Source organism: Procambarus clarkii, chromosome 83 (assembly GCF_040958095.1).
Source record: "Procambarus clarkii isolate CNS0578487 chromosome 83, FALCON_Pclarkii_2.0, whole genome shotgun sequence".
Taxonomy (NCBI): domain Eukaryota; kingdom Metazoa; phylum Arthropoda; class Malacostraca; order Decapoda; family Cambaridae; genus Procambarus; species Procambarus clarkii.
In genome coordinates, this window is record NC_091232.1 from 4,828,148 (window position 1) to 4,843,147 (window position 15,000).

The 15,000-nt window shown below is 46.3% G+C and overlaps 1 protein-coding gene across 1 annotated transcript in view; it reads right to left on the reverse strand.

Annotated features, from left to right (window-relative positions):
- mor (SWI/SNF- related protein mor) overlaps window positions 1-15,000 on the reverse strand; it is a 117,386-nt gene that overhangs the window by 58,392 nt on the left and 43,994 nt on the right. The window contains exon 2 of the mRNA XM_069316318.1: window positions 9,551-9,619. The gene's annotated coding sequence lies outside the window, so the exon portion shown is untranslated. The remainder of the gene's footprint in view (window positions 1-9,550; window positions 9,620-15,000) is intronic.

Sequence of the window (15,000 nt, forward strand, 5' to 3'; positions counted from 1 at the left end):
GATGTTATGAATGGAGTTGGAGTGTACTTATTTCAGTGGCTCACAGCCCGCATAGTAGAGCAGTGCTTCCTTACATCCTGGTGAGTCAACTGGGACTTCAGCTCTCATCATTCCTCTCTGTTTGCTTCTCAGTTTATCCATGTTGTTCTTTGTCCCCCGAGCAGGTTACACCTACAGCCTTGTCTCCTTTAGTTCTCCTGATCTGCAGCGACGTGTGCTCGGTCTCCCATAACCTCGGGACTTTCTTAAGCAGTCTTTTGGCGCTTTATAAACTAGGTGGGAGTTGCGGACTAGGGCCACACAGGTTGGCATCACGGCTAACAGCTCGGTCCTGCAGGCACAATTAATAAATATAAGTAGTAAATATACAATGAAGATGCGGCCCGCAACGGCTGTCTAATTACCAGGTACCATTTTAAAGATAAGTGAACAGAGGCATCAGGTGAAAGACGCTTCTCATTTGTTTCTGCCTGGGCCGAGAATTGGGCCTCATTCCTTCCTATCCCAGATCCTTGTAGTCGTATCCCTTCCAAGTGTTGTATGGTCATACTGGCTTATAGCGTTTTCTCCCCATAATTTATCTAAGCCGAGAGTGGAACCCGGGTTCTTTGGAGTGCGACTCCCGACCGCTGTCCGTCTGTCCGTGCGTGTATGTATACTCACCTAGTTGTGCTTGCGGGGGTTGAGCTTTGGCTCTTTGGTCCCGCCTCTCAACTGTCAATCAACTGGTGTACAGATTCCTGAGCCTACTGGGCTCTATCATATCTACATTTGAAACTGTGTATGGAGTCAGCCTCCACCGACTGGTGTGTGTGTGTGTGTGTGTGTGTGTGTGTGTGTGTGTGTGTGTGTGTGTGTGTGTGTGTGTGTGTGTGTGTGTGTCAGCACCAGATGTTAACCCCACACCGTACAAGGCTCCTGGGGGGGGAGGAGGCGCTGCAGCTGAGAGAGAGGTGGAGGAGTGCCTGCCATTGAGAGGCCTGGAGGTGAAAAAAGAGAGGAGGGGAGATGTGGAAGGAGAAGGAAGAAAGGAAGGTAAGCTGAGGAGGGAGGGAGGCAAGGAGGGACTGAGAGAGAACTGGTAGAAAGTAAACAGATGAATAGAGAGACGACGTTAATACTAGGAGAAAATGAAGACACGGATGAGAAAGGGACATGCAAAGGAAAATAAAAACGAATGTAAATGGATGGATCGTCAAAGAGAAAGACAGATGGCGCCGAAGAAGCGGATCAGAGGGACTAAGACAGCAAGACACAATAGCCAGCCTGGGGCCAGATTCACGAAGCAGTTACGCAATCACTTACGAACCTGTACATCTTTTCTCAATCTATGGCGGCTTTGCTTACAATTATTAAACAGTTAATGAGCTCCGAAGCACCAGGAGGCTGTTTATAACAATAACAACAGTTGAATGGCAAGTTTTCATGCTTGTAAACTGTTTAATAAATGTAACCAAAGCCGTCAAAGACTGAGGAAAGATGTACACGTTCGTAAGTGCTTGCGTAACTGCTTCGTGAATCTGGCCCCCTGAACACTAAGGTGTGGCCCAATCCCTTCGCCTCCCTCTAGACACCCGTCAGTGGCTGCCACAGCCGTCCCAGGAGCCACCCTTCAACACCACCCCGTCCACCACTGACGGAAACAACACCAACTGTCTATATCACCCACAACAAGCGCCTGTAGTCCATCACCCTGAGGCGGGACCAAAGAGCCAGAGCTCAACCCCCGCAAGTACAACTAGCTAAGAACAACTAGTTAAGTACCCCGACACGTGTTCCTTCAGCAGTGGGTGGAGAGAGAGAGAGAGAGAGAGAGAAGGGGAAGGGAAAGAAGGGGAAGAAGGGGAAGGGGGAAGAGAGGGAAGGGGGTTACATATGCTCCTAACACGCACATACCCCCCGACCCCTCCTAAAAATCGCCCGACATTTTTAGGTGCCTAATCCCGAGGATTTCGTCAGTACTGGCTGATTCGGTCTACCTGCGCCAGGTAGACCAGCGGCCTTACCTTCCCGGGGTGACATATTGTGCGCCAACGGCATAGAACACGGAATAGAAAAAAGAAAGCTTTTAAAAAGAATCCAATCCGTTTTGTCCGTGAGCATCCGTTGATCCTATCCTATGGGCTTCTTACCTGGGAGGCCGATCCTATCGCCTCACCTGCAGTCCCGAAAATTGCGTTCGTGATAACAGAGAGGATTATAATCCATATCAAAAGAAAGTTATAACCCATGTAAGAGAGGATTATAGCCATATATGAGAGGATTATAACCATATATGAGAGGATTATAGCCATATATGAGAGGGTTATAGCCATATATGAGAGGATTATAGGCATATATGAGAGGATTATAACCATATATGTGAGGATTATAGCCATATATGAGAGGATAAAGCCATATATGAGAGGATTATAACCATATATGAGAGGATTATAGCCATATATGAGAGGATTATAGCCATATATGAGAGGATTACAAGCATGCAGGAGTGTTATAAAATGTAAGAGAGGTTAATAACTATTTAAGGCTAATAACTATATAAGAGAGGGTTATAACCATGTAAGAGAGAATTATAACCATGTAAGAGAGGCTTATAACAATGTAACAGAGGCTTATAACCATGCAAGAGAGGATTATAATCACGTAAGAGAGGATTACACTCATGAAAGAGCGGATTACTATCATAAAAAGAGGATTTTAACTACGTAAGAGAAGCTTATAACTACATAAGCGAGGCTCATAATTACGTAAGAGCGGATTATAATGAGCCTTAAATATTTCCCTACAACGATTACATTAAACTAATCCATTTAATGATCACTGATGATAAGATCATAGACATGACCTGACAAGATTAGACAACAACGCCTTACGCTGCTCAGGAACTGTCTACTCACGAGCGTTCCTGAGCCGCACATGGCGACGGTATAACGCAGGGGAAATTATGCTGTTTCCTCCTAATGCTGTAATTAACTACCCAATGCTGTAATTAACTCCCAATGCTGTAATTAACTACCCAATGCTGTAATTAACTACCCAATGCTGTAATTAACTACCCAATGTTGTAATTAACTGTCCATTATTCTAATTACTATCCAATTCCAATTCAAAATATGATTATTACAAATGTCAGACAATTAAATGTATATGTATACACATGTATGATGTTGTATTCTTTTTGTTGCGTTCATTATATTCATAATTTTGTATTCACAATACGCTCTGTGTATTAGTGGCTTCAGGTACAGTGCATTTGATGTTCATGTATCCTCCACTGTTATGTATGTGTTGTCTATTTATGTATAGTTCCTATGTATGTACTTTGGCCTAAATATTATTATTATTATTATTAGTATCATCTTACAACACTCTACGGTATATGCTCACAATTTTTAAGATGAAAAATACATTCGAGTAATTCATTAAGAATGATTAATTCTGAATCCTGTTACTAGCTTGATTACAAGGCTGAAGCCTGCCACTTGGATGGTTAAGTTGATGAAGCCTGCCACTTGGATGGCTTAGTTGTCGAAGCCTGCCACTTGGATGGCTTAGTTGTCGAAGCCTGCCACTTGGATGGTTACAAGGATAACGCTTGCCCCTTGATTGGTTAACAAAGCTGAAGCCTGCTCTCCACTACTGTTTCATATCACCCCCCTCTACTCCCCATCTTCATTCCTCCCCACCTCTTCTCACCCCCTCTACTCCCCATCTTCATTCCTCCCCACCTCTCCTCACCCCCTCTACTCCCCATCTCCAGGGAGCTGCAGTTCTTGATTTCAACAATAAAGTTTCATTACGACCACACAAGTGTTTAAACTGCCAGCTGGTGAACAGGAAGGGATGAAAGCCACATTTTTATCGGCGCTTTGATGATAGTGTTGGTGTGACACAGGGGGGGGGGTATTTTATGATGTATGATTGTATCTGAGTGTGTCGGATGTTGTATAGTGTATAGTGTGGGGGTCCTTCTTATACATGGGTGTGCGTTCCTCTACTCTGTATGTGTTCATATAAAACGTGCTTGGAGGGTCAGGATCTAGCTCATGAAGTGTGTGTGTGTGTGTGTGTGTGTGTGTGTGTGTGTGTGTGTGTGTGTGTGTGTGTGTGTGTGTGTGTGTGTGATATCTTTAGATATTATTTGCTCAAAATGACTTTATATATTTTTTTCCAAAGTACAGGAGCATAATGGATTTTTATTTCTACACATTTTAAGTAATGTTTAATTGATACAATTATTGAGTGAAAATCTTCCCCACAGCGTTACCCCACAGCACAAGCTCCCCACAGTACTGTCAGACCCCAAGCTCCCCACAGCACAAGCTCCCCACTGCACAAGCTCCCCACAGCACAAACCCCCACAGCACAAGCTCCCCACAGCACAAGCTCCCCACTGCACATGCTCCCCACAGCACAAACTCCCCACAGCACAAGCTCCCTCACACCACAAGCTCCCAACAGCACAAGCTCCCAACAGCACACGTTCCCCACAGCACAAGCTCCCCACAGCACAAGCTCCCCACAGTACTGTCAGACCCCAAACTCCCCACAGCACAAGCTCCCCACAGTACTGTCAGACCCCAAACTCCCCACACCACAAGCTCCCCACGGCACAAACTCCCCCACAGCACAAGATCCCCACAGCACAAACTCCCCCCAGCACAAGCTCCCCACAGCATAAGCTCCCTCACACCACAAGCTCCCTCACACCACAAGCTCCCCACAGCACAAGCCAGCAGGCTGTGGTACAGGGCGACAGAGGGACCATTTTACCCATCAGCCTCGTGGCGTCAGCGGCAGCAGCAGCAGCAGCACTTACGCCATGGAAACATCACCTCTGCAAGAGCAGGCTTGCAACATGTGCTAGATCAAACACGTGGGAACCAGCGGGCAAGCGAAGAGCGGCAGTGAAGGGGACAACCACTGGCAAAAGCACCAACCTTCGTGAGAACTACGGCTGCAGCTCTCCTTGTCCATCATGGAACCTGCCCACTGCACAAACGACGCTAGTCAAGGGTTCTGTGAAATTTTTGCCTGAAAGCAACCTGCAACAAAATTAACAATGCCAAGACCCAGCAGTCACAACTTTCCATTGCATTTCTTGCGACCTTGCAACACAAATGAAATGGTCAAAGCCGTGGATATTTGCTTTGACTGAATAGTTGGCAAGTGTGGGAAAGTTAAGAGTGCAGAGTGGTGAGGCGACTATAGTAACCCGAGACCCCGTACCTGGCCAGCTGCTCCACATATGGGAAAGGGGCAGATGCAAATAGCTTTGAGGTGAGAGACAGGTAGGTAGCCACTCAGGAAAACGGTCTGTGATGTAATTAAAAATAACCGTACCTGGGCGCTACCTGACAGGATTTCCCTCACCCGACACTCAATATTGCCATTTTTTTTAAATATACAATATAGCTTATAGCATCAGCGTGTGAATCTGCAGTGAAAAGGATGGTACCCCACTGAATAAAACCGCCGAGGTGCAGACAAAAGCAACATACGCGGCTTAGACTACCCACAAAAGCTTCGATGGACGATAAGGTCTTTTTTATATATACGACAATACGGGACCTGCAATCAACATCTGCGTGAGACTTCCCTGTGAGCGTATGGCATGGCCACCAGGGAATAACAACGCCTTATAATTAAAAAATGCCAGAACCGTTTGACCCTTCATTGGAATGAGAAAGCCATGACTGACTATATCGGATGGTCTCATCTCTTATGGAATACAATTGAAATCGCAAGGCGTGCGAATCCCCAGCGGACGCAGCTTGGCACAGCCACCACCACCTCTAATGTAGTTTCAAGATACCAAAAAGTGTTTGAAGTTGCATGGATGTGGTGAAGCCACGTGGGCTACAGGGAGCCTGAAGGATGGTACAGCACGTGATGGCGGGGCGGGGAAGGTCGGGGTACAGCCTGCGTCAGGAAACTCCCTGTAATGTGGTATGAAATTATTTAATCCACGAGGCGAGGGGCGTTGTCCTCAGAGGTTTCGAGTGTCGGCGCTCTCTCTACAGGTGCTTATGGCACTACCTGGCACCATGGACGAGAGAGAGAGAGAGAGAGAGAGAGAGAGAGAGAGAGAGAGAGAGAGAGAGAGAGAGAGAGAGAGAGAGAGAGAGAGAGAAAGACAGAGAGAGAGAGAGAGAAAACAGTCACATGGAGCAGGTAGACAGAGGATGATGGAGCAAGCACATAAAAAAGAGGAAAACTTATAAATACCAATGATATTTGCCCAGCTTGAGTTCCTCTCTCTCTCCTCGCCCGTCTCCCCTCACCCAGCCGTCTCACCCCCTCGGCCGGGCAGCTGCTGGTAGGTGGGACCCATGAGAAGGGTGATGGGGGGGGGGGTGAAGAGTGGAGCCTGGGACAACAGGAGAACTGCGGCGCTGTGACAGAAAAGGCGGGGAGAGAAGGAAGTAAGGAAGTAGGGAGGAAAGTAAGAAGGGAGGGAAGTGAGGAGGGAGGGAAGTGAGGAGGGAGGGAAGTGAGGAGGGAGAAAAGTAATAAGGGAGGGAAGTGAGGAGGGAGGGAAGTAAAGAGGGAGGGAAGTAAGGAGGGAGGGAAGTAAGGAGGGAAGGAAGTAAAGAGGAAGAGAAGTGAGAGAGTCCCATAAATAGTTTTGATATATTCACTGATACACAAGTCACTTCCCACAAGGACATTGGCAGCGACAATTATTATTATTATTATTAATATTTATTATAAATATTATAATAAGTATTTGTATCATAATTATTATGAATATTATAGTTAATTTTCATGATAAACGATAGCAACTTTACAACATTTATGGGTGAACGGAAGACTTTAATGACAGGGTGAGGCAGGGTGTGTGTGAAGGGCAGGGTGAGGCAGGGTGTGTGTGTGAAGGGCAGGGTGAGGCAGGGTGTGTGTGTGAAGGGCAGGGTGAGGCAGGGTGTGTGTGTGAAGGGCAGGGTGAGGCTGGGTGTACTCACCTACATTTACTCACCTGTCCTTTTGTTTCCCGTACAGCATATTTAAATAATGTGAGACTAGGAACATTTTAAGCAGCACCAGCATGGAATGCCTCGCTTCATGGAGCGCAAAGGACAAGTGTAGAAGATACAGAGTGGCTACGATATTAGCGTCAACAATATGTAGACTTATCATTGGAATACCCACCCTAGAGAGCAGCTGGGACATCAGGCATCATAGGTACCGAGGAATATGAGAAAGTGGAATGAACTAGAAAGATTTTTGTCTTGCTCGAGAATCGAACCCGAAATCCCCGACTACGAGTCGGGAATGAAGCCAACTGCGACAGCTGTAACAGCTCTATAATCACTGTCTCCGGAAGACAGATGAATATAGCTATATCTATTACCGTTTGTTCAAGGAGCAAACAAGCTCAGGCACTCGGGGCTAGCCTCATTAAACTTTACAGGGTGAGTGGTGGGACTTAGGGGACTATCATAGGCAGATTGGGGAACAACCTCGTTGCTCCTCAACCAGCTCCTCAACAACCTCAACCTCTTTAAGGAGAGTGATTTCATTAAAACCTCTCCCCTTCTCTTTCATGTGGGTTGGCTCCATGGCCACCCCGGTCGAGGACCGGGCCTGGTCGAGGACCGGGCCGCGGGGACACTAAAAAAAAGTCCCGAAATCATCTCAAGATAACCCGTCTGAGACGAGTCAGCAGTATATGAAGATACCCCCATGAAGTCTATGGAGATGAAATAGTGGCCGCCGAGTCCATAGAGTTTCAGCAGCTGTTCAAATATGTAAAATGCATTTCTATAACAGATTTTTCATATTTTCCAATATTTAAATGGTGCAACCTTCTGGTGGACGAATAGGGACCATAGAGCCAGTATAAGTGTACACGAAGAGGGCCCATAGAGCCAGTATAAGTGTACACGAAGAGGGACCATAGAGCCAGTATAAGTGTACACAAAGAGGGACCATAGAGCCAGTATAAGTGTACACGAAGAGGGACCATAGAGCCAGTATAAGTGTACACGAAGAGGGACCATAGAGCCAGTACACTACCCGACACCAGCAGTGTCAGCGGGCGTGGAGGCCGGCCACAACAGCCGACAACGCCCGCAGCTCTCTCACATCAACAATAACCTGGCATGCGGAAGGGCCTTATAAACTGCTGACACGCAGCATTCCTCAACCTTCTCCCTTACTCGGGAGAACCGGGGATGCTGAGGGAGGTGACGGCTCGGGAATGAGACGTCATCAATAGGCCTGGCTGTCAACAGTCAGCCGAGTTGTCAAAACTGTCAGAGGTGAGAAGTGGTGTCAAAGGAGCCGTGAACGAGGGGTCGGTAGGACTAGCTGGATGGGGGGGGGGGGAGGAGAGGGGGGGTGGTGAAGGGGGTGGGGGGGGGGGGGGGAAGATGGATGCACCAATTAACCAGACCTTGTCGTCGGCAATATTATCCGCAGCCTCTCCATCTTCCAAATACCTCACCATAGGCCCCTTGAGTCCTCCTCCTCTCTGCTCCCACCACAGTCTCCGTCACCATTAGTGATGGTGGTCCGTCACCATCACCTCTGTTGATGGTGGTCCTGCACCACCACCTCCACCATCACCTCTGTTGATGGTGGTCCTGCACCACCACCTCCACCATCACCTCTGTTGATGGTGGTCCTGCACCACCACCTCCAATGTTGATGGTGTTCGTGATTTACAATCCACGGACCTTGGATCGATTCCTGGCCGAGACAGAAACAAATGGGCAGTTGTTTTCCACCCGATGCCTCTGTTCACCTAGCAGAAACAAGTACCTGGAGGTTACACGGTAGGCGTGGGCTGCAACCTGGAAGGGGGTTGGGTGTGTGTATTTACTATTTGAGCCTGCAGAACAGAGCTGTTAGCTCTTGGACCCCGCCCTATTTTCCTCTCTCATATGTACTACATATATTTCTCTCTAACACACACACACACACACACAGACACACAGACACACACACAAAAGAAGCAGCCCGTAGGAGCTGTCTCTCAGACACCCATTTACTGCTAGGTGAATCGGGAAAAAGACTCGCCCTCAATTATCAGTTGTTGTTCAATTATCAGTTGTGGTTACATACAAGAGATTGTCATAGACAGTTGACAATCAATCAGAGGTACCGGGAGGCTGCTAAACTGAATTAGAGCGTACGTCTCTGCTTGGGAAGAAGGTTAAGATGAAAGCAAAACTCTCCAGAGTGAAAGGTCACAAGTGAAGTAGCAAGAGGTCTGTCTTATGGCCTGACATACGTAAATGACCTGGATGAAAAAGTTGATGATTTATGTCAATGTTTGCAGATAATTCAATGCTAATGAGCATTATAAGAATGTAAAATCAACTTAATTTCTATGTTCTCTGTTAACCCCCAATGTACCTTCTTGTAAATAAATAAATAAATAAATGAAAAGTGTCATAACTCGTGAAAATTAAAAACAAAAAATAAAACAAAATAAAAAACAATGGAGGATGACCTGAATAGTCATGAGGGAAAACGTGAGTATTACAACTCTACTTGCTAAATATGAGAGAATAAAAATATGATTTGCGACATAATCACTCACCTTTTTGCCTCACTCCTCACCTTCACTACACCTTCCTCTCCTTGTATAAGCAGCGAGTCTTCTCTACGTCTGTAAAATATTATATACAACCATTACACTCTCATCTTCATTTAAGACTATTATCAACGTCTTTATCCTGCACCACATCGTTAAGAACAAAAAGATATGTAAAAATATGAATTTACAGAAAAGAATAATATATATAGGAATATAAATTAAAGCTGTACAATGGGATCGAACCTCTGCATCCCTGAACTCCCTGCCTGAGGAGTTTAGAAATGCGGGGGTTCGATTCCACTCACAGATTCTTCAGGGTCTTGTGGTTGCATTGTGCAATAATATATAAGTTACGCCTAGATATTTCTTACACAAATGATGACTGAGTCACATTAAAAAAAGATAGAATATAACAATAAAAAGAACCTGACGTGATAGTTTTCCGAAACAAAAATCATTCAGGTGATCATGAATACAATGATCAAATCATTGTGAATACACAATCGACTTGAGAATGGTCTAGGACCGAAACGTGGCCGTCTCATGGTCTTCTGATGAGTGGTTTGATCATCATATCTTCAGCCACGTTATTGTGACTCATCGTCTGCTCACGAAAACAACACTTCCATGGGAATGATCATAAGAAAATAAAGATAACAGAAAATAACAGATAACAGTTAAAAAAGTGGTTCTCATAATCTAGAGGAACTAGACCGTCAGAGGACATTACACAAGTGGTTATCTTGAGGTTATCTTGAGATGATTTCGGGGCTTTTTTAGTGTCCTCGCGGCCCGGTCCTCGACCATGCCTCCACCCCCAGGAAGCAGCCCGTGACAGCTGACTAACACCCAGGTACCTATTTTACTGCTAGGTAACAGGGGCATAGGGTGAAAGAAACTCTGCCCATTGTTTCTCGCCGGCGCCTGGGATCGAACCCAGGACCACAGGATCACAAATCCAACGTGCTGTCCGCTCGGCTCCCTGGTCAAGTGGACAGAATCTACATAACAAGATGTGTAAAGGGAAGAAGAGCGTGTGGATGTATTATACAACACCCCCCCCCCCTCCAAACAACGCAAGATGCACAGGAGTATTAAGATACAACTGAGCCAGCGTCTGGCAGATGCCTTGACAACGTTATCCATCCAACGTTCTGTTGTGGTGTTATTAGAGTGTATGTTATGTATAGATAGCCAAAGATGCCTAATGTGTGGACGGTCTCATTAGTATAATTTGTGTGTGATAACACAAGATAACCCGGTTAATGGATATGGGAAATTTGATATAATATGAAAACCTTCCAATAAAAATAATGCAATGTTATAAGAGCAATGGAAAATACACCAATGAAACAAAGTAAACAGCGAATATGCATTGATCTTAACAAAAAAAATAGTGAATGATCACGAAATTTGTCAAGAGCTGCATATGTATATGTATTCCAAACATAATTAAACTCTTCTTATTTACATCGCTTTGTGCGCAAAAGAAGGACTGTGGAGTCAGACATATTGTTATGGATATCTCACTTCATCCCCGGAGAAGCTGTCTGCAGCATCCCCACACATGATACTACGATAGTTTGCCCACATCAGATAGATTTTGGTGCCCCCGCCCCCCCTCATTGTGAAGACCATACCTGCATTGTGAAGCCCATACCTGCATTGTGAAGCCCATACCTGCATTGTGAAGCCCACACCTGCATTGTGAAGCCCATACCTGCATTGTGAAGCCCATACCTGCATTGTGAAGCCCACACCTGCATTGTGAAGCCCACACCTGCATTGTGAAGCCCATACATGCATTGTGAAGCCTACATCTGCATTGTGAAGCCCACACCTGCATTGTGAAATCCATGCCTGCATTGAACCATAATATCCCCACAGATATTCTGACCAGCAATACCGAATTATTGGACTAACATACCGACAACAGGAGATTATACATAGCCGAAGTACTTCACATCAAGTATTCTCATCCAATTATCAACAGCCAGCTTAGGTACGTCCTCTCATCTACAAGACCAAGACGGAACAATTAATTTACACCACATCCACAACCGACCAATGAGAATGCAGCAAGAGCTTACCCAATCCCCCTCGACAGGATAACCCTACTCACCTCTCTTCATACCTGAATTACACATCAACAAAGAAAACGGTGCGTGGCGCTCCGTGGCGTATACCCGTAGCAGGGAAGTATTACGGAACACGGCGCCCTCAGACCCCCACGTGAGTCACCGCTCGGAATTAGCAGCGAGATTACCAAAAAAAGGGATAATTACGCTTCCTGCGGAGCCGAGGAGATGAAAAATGTGGTATGTAATGAGAAAGGAAGCAGGTACGGGCCAGCAGAAGCAACAAAGACAGCAGCGGTAGTAGCTGCTTCTGCTACAGACAGAAGCAACAGGAAGTGAAGCAGCAGCAGCAGCAACAAGAGCACAATCACCAGCATCAACAGCAGCGCCGTCAGCAACAGCAGAAGCACTACTACCACTACCGAGGGCCTGACAGCTGGGTGGACAGCGCTTCGGATTCGTAGTCCTGAGATTCCGGATTCGATTCCCAGCGGAGGCAGAAACGAAAATAGGCAGAGTTTCTTTCACTCTGATGCCCCCTGTTACCTAGCTGTCAATAGGTACCTGGGAGTTAGACAGGAAGCTGCAACAGGCTGCTTCCTGGGGATATGTAACAGAAAGCAGGCCTGGTCGAGGACCGGGCCTCAGGGACGCTAAGCCCCGAAATCATCTCAAGATAACCACCACTGGAAGTACTCTGAATAGCAACATTAAAAATAACAGCAGCAGGTTGTAAGAAACTTAATTGTGTGACTGTTGTGGTCTACCTGTCCCACTCGGGGACAGTGTTGTGGTCTACCTGTCCCACTCGGGGACAGTGTTATGGTCTACCTGTCCCACTCGTAATATATAAATATATCGTATATATACTTTACTATAACTGGCCTATTGCATTGGCTGGGTGATATAGCCTCCCTCTCCCCCCTCTCTCTCTCTCTCTCTCTCTCTCTCTCTCTCTCTCTCTCTCTCTCTCTCTCTCTCTCTCTCTCTCTCTCTCTCTCTCCCCTTTTCAACCCCCCACGCTGGGTCTTTCTTCTTTTGATCATTCGCTTCCATGCCGCTTTTCAAGTGATGATGTGAGACCCTTTATTGGGAGGTCGAGGGGAAGGCACGCAAGCAGGAGAGAAGGGGTGAGATGAAGGGAGGTTTTGGGGGGTTGAGGGAGGGTGTTGTGAGGTAAGCGCTTCTGGGGAGGGGGGGGGGGGGTGATAGGAACAGGCGTGGTGTAGGGGGGTTAAGAAACGGAAGGAAACATATAATGAGCTTAAAAGCACGAGGAACGGAAGTATAGAGAGGGGGGGAAGCAATAGAGGCAGGTGATAGAGGGAGGGAACAAGGGGAAGAAGAGGGTATAGGGGGGAGGGAGGGAAAGGGGGGGGGGATCTAGGTGGTCTTGAAGGGGGGCGCTGAAGAAAGGTTGTTGAGGAACTGGTCTTTTAGTCGCTTATAAGTCCCACTTTCTCACTACAGACCTTCCCTCCTCCTTGTTGAGGTGACTCACTAGTGCTGGCCTGGAGGGCAGGAGGGAGGGAGGGAGGGCAGGAGGGAGGGAGGGATGGAGAGAGGGAGGGAGGGAAGGAGGTGGAAGGGGGATAGAAGTGGGGTGAGACTGAAGGAAAATAATACAAACAAGAAGAGAGAAATGGAAAAGAATTCGAACAGAGGGCGAGGGAGAGAACAAACGAGAGGGCTGGAAGAGTACGCGATTACCGATGGAGTGGAAGGGAGATGGAGGGACCTCCGTAAAGGTCTTCCTCCATCCTCATACATTACTCATATTCTCAGTTGTGGGGATTCAATTATTTTTTTGTCTTTAATAGAATTATGTAACAATACATTATCACTTGTACATAATATTTACCAGGGATAAAACGTTACCATTATTTGGAGTTAATGTGAGTTTGCATGAAACTGTTATACCATTGACCAGCATACAATGTAAACCCCCCAATAGTTATATAAACAAATACTGTACTGAGGCAGTACAAGATTCTCTAACTCGCACCTTTCTTTTACAAATTATAATTTTTCAACTAAATATATATAATACCTTCTGATGGAATGTATCAAAGGGCGTTTGTTACCCACGATTCCCGTGGCCACTTCCCGAAGGAGAGCTCAACATTCTCTCTCAACATTCAGTAAGAATGTTGCCTCTATAGTGTGTGTAAGGAAGGCCCCATGGCGCCCAGCAGGGAGGCAGTACATGCGCGCGCACCAGTGTTGAGCTGCCTGGGAAGGCCAGAGGAGTATTTACCGAAGCATATAGCCGCCATCTTGGAGTACCTTCTTGGTTATCATCATGTTTATTAGGAGGTTAATGGCGAGGAGGAGGAGGGGGGGGGGAGGGAAGAGGTGTTTTGGTGTATATAAGATGGTATCAATTTGTAAGATAACATCAATATGTATAAGAAAATAAAATCACTATCCTGGATATCATTGAATAAGGGAAAAGATCATCACGTAAGATAATTATGACATATTGGAAAATATAATTTAGTACGATATCTCCTGCGTGAGAGATAACAGTACACGTTAGAGACCCCACAGAGACATTAGGAAGAAGTTTTTTCAATCTCAGAGTAATTAACAGATGGAATGCATTAGGCAGTGATGTGGTGGAGGCAGACTTCATACACAGCTTCAAATATAGATATGCTAGAGCCCAATAGGCTCAGGAATCTGTACACCAGTTGAATGACAGCTAAGAGGCGGGACCAAAGCGCCGAAGCTCAACCCTCGCAAGCACAAGGTGAGTACGTAGCATTAACTTGAGAAATTTGTCTCTTCTGTACTGTAAAAATATAATTAAAATTGTATCTGATGCAACGTGGAGGGAACATTTTCGTCCATAAATCACTATTAATTTTAGTGCTACATGTGGTGCAATTATATAGGAAACACTGTAATTGTTTCGTACACAAGTCTGAATGGGTTGAAGCGAACTATCAGGGGAAAGCGCCAAGCCATTACGAATACACAGTCCTGGGAAGGGGTCAGGATAAGGATTAGCAATGAGACAAGGGGGGGGGGAAGGTATGGTGCCCAACCATTTGAACAGTCGGGGATTGAACGCCGACCCGCATGAAGCGAGACCGTCGCTCTACCGTCCACCCAAAGTGGTTGGGTTGAGTTGTCGTTGAGAAGGAGGAGGGGGGGGACGGGGGAGGAAGAGGAGGAGAGAAAGTAGAAACTTTAGGCTGTAGGTCAAAGAGAGGGCAAAGAGAACTAAGAGAGAGGGCAAGACGTTATGGCAGGGTAGGACAAGAGGCAGGTAGGCTGGAGCTTACAGCAGCTGCCACAGCCAGCCCCACACACCAGGGAGACTTGCCACTCCAAGTCTTTGGGACTTGCTGAAGAAAGCAGCCAGGAAAT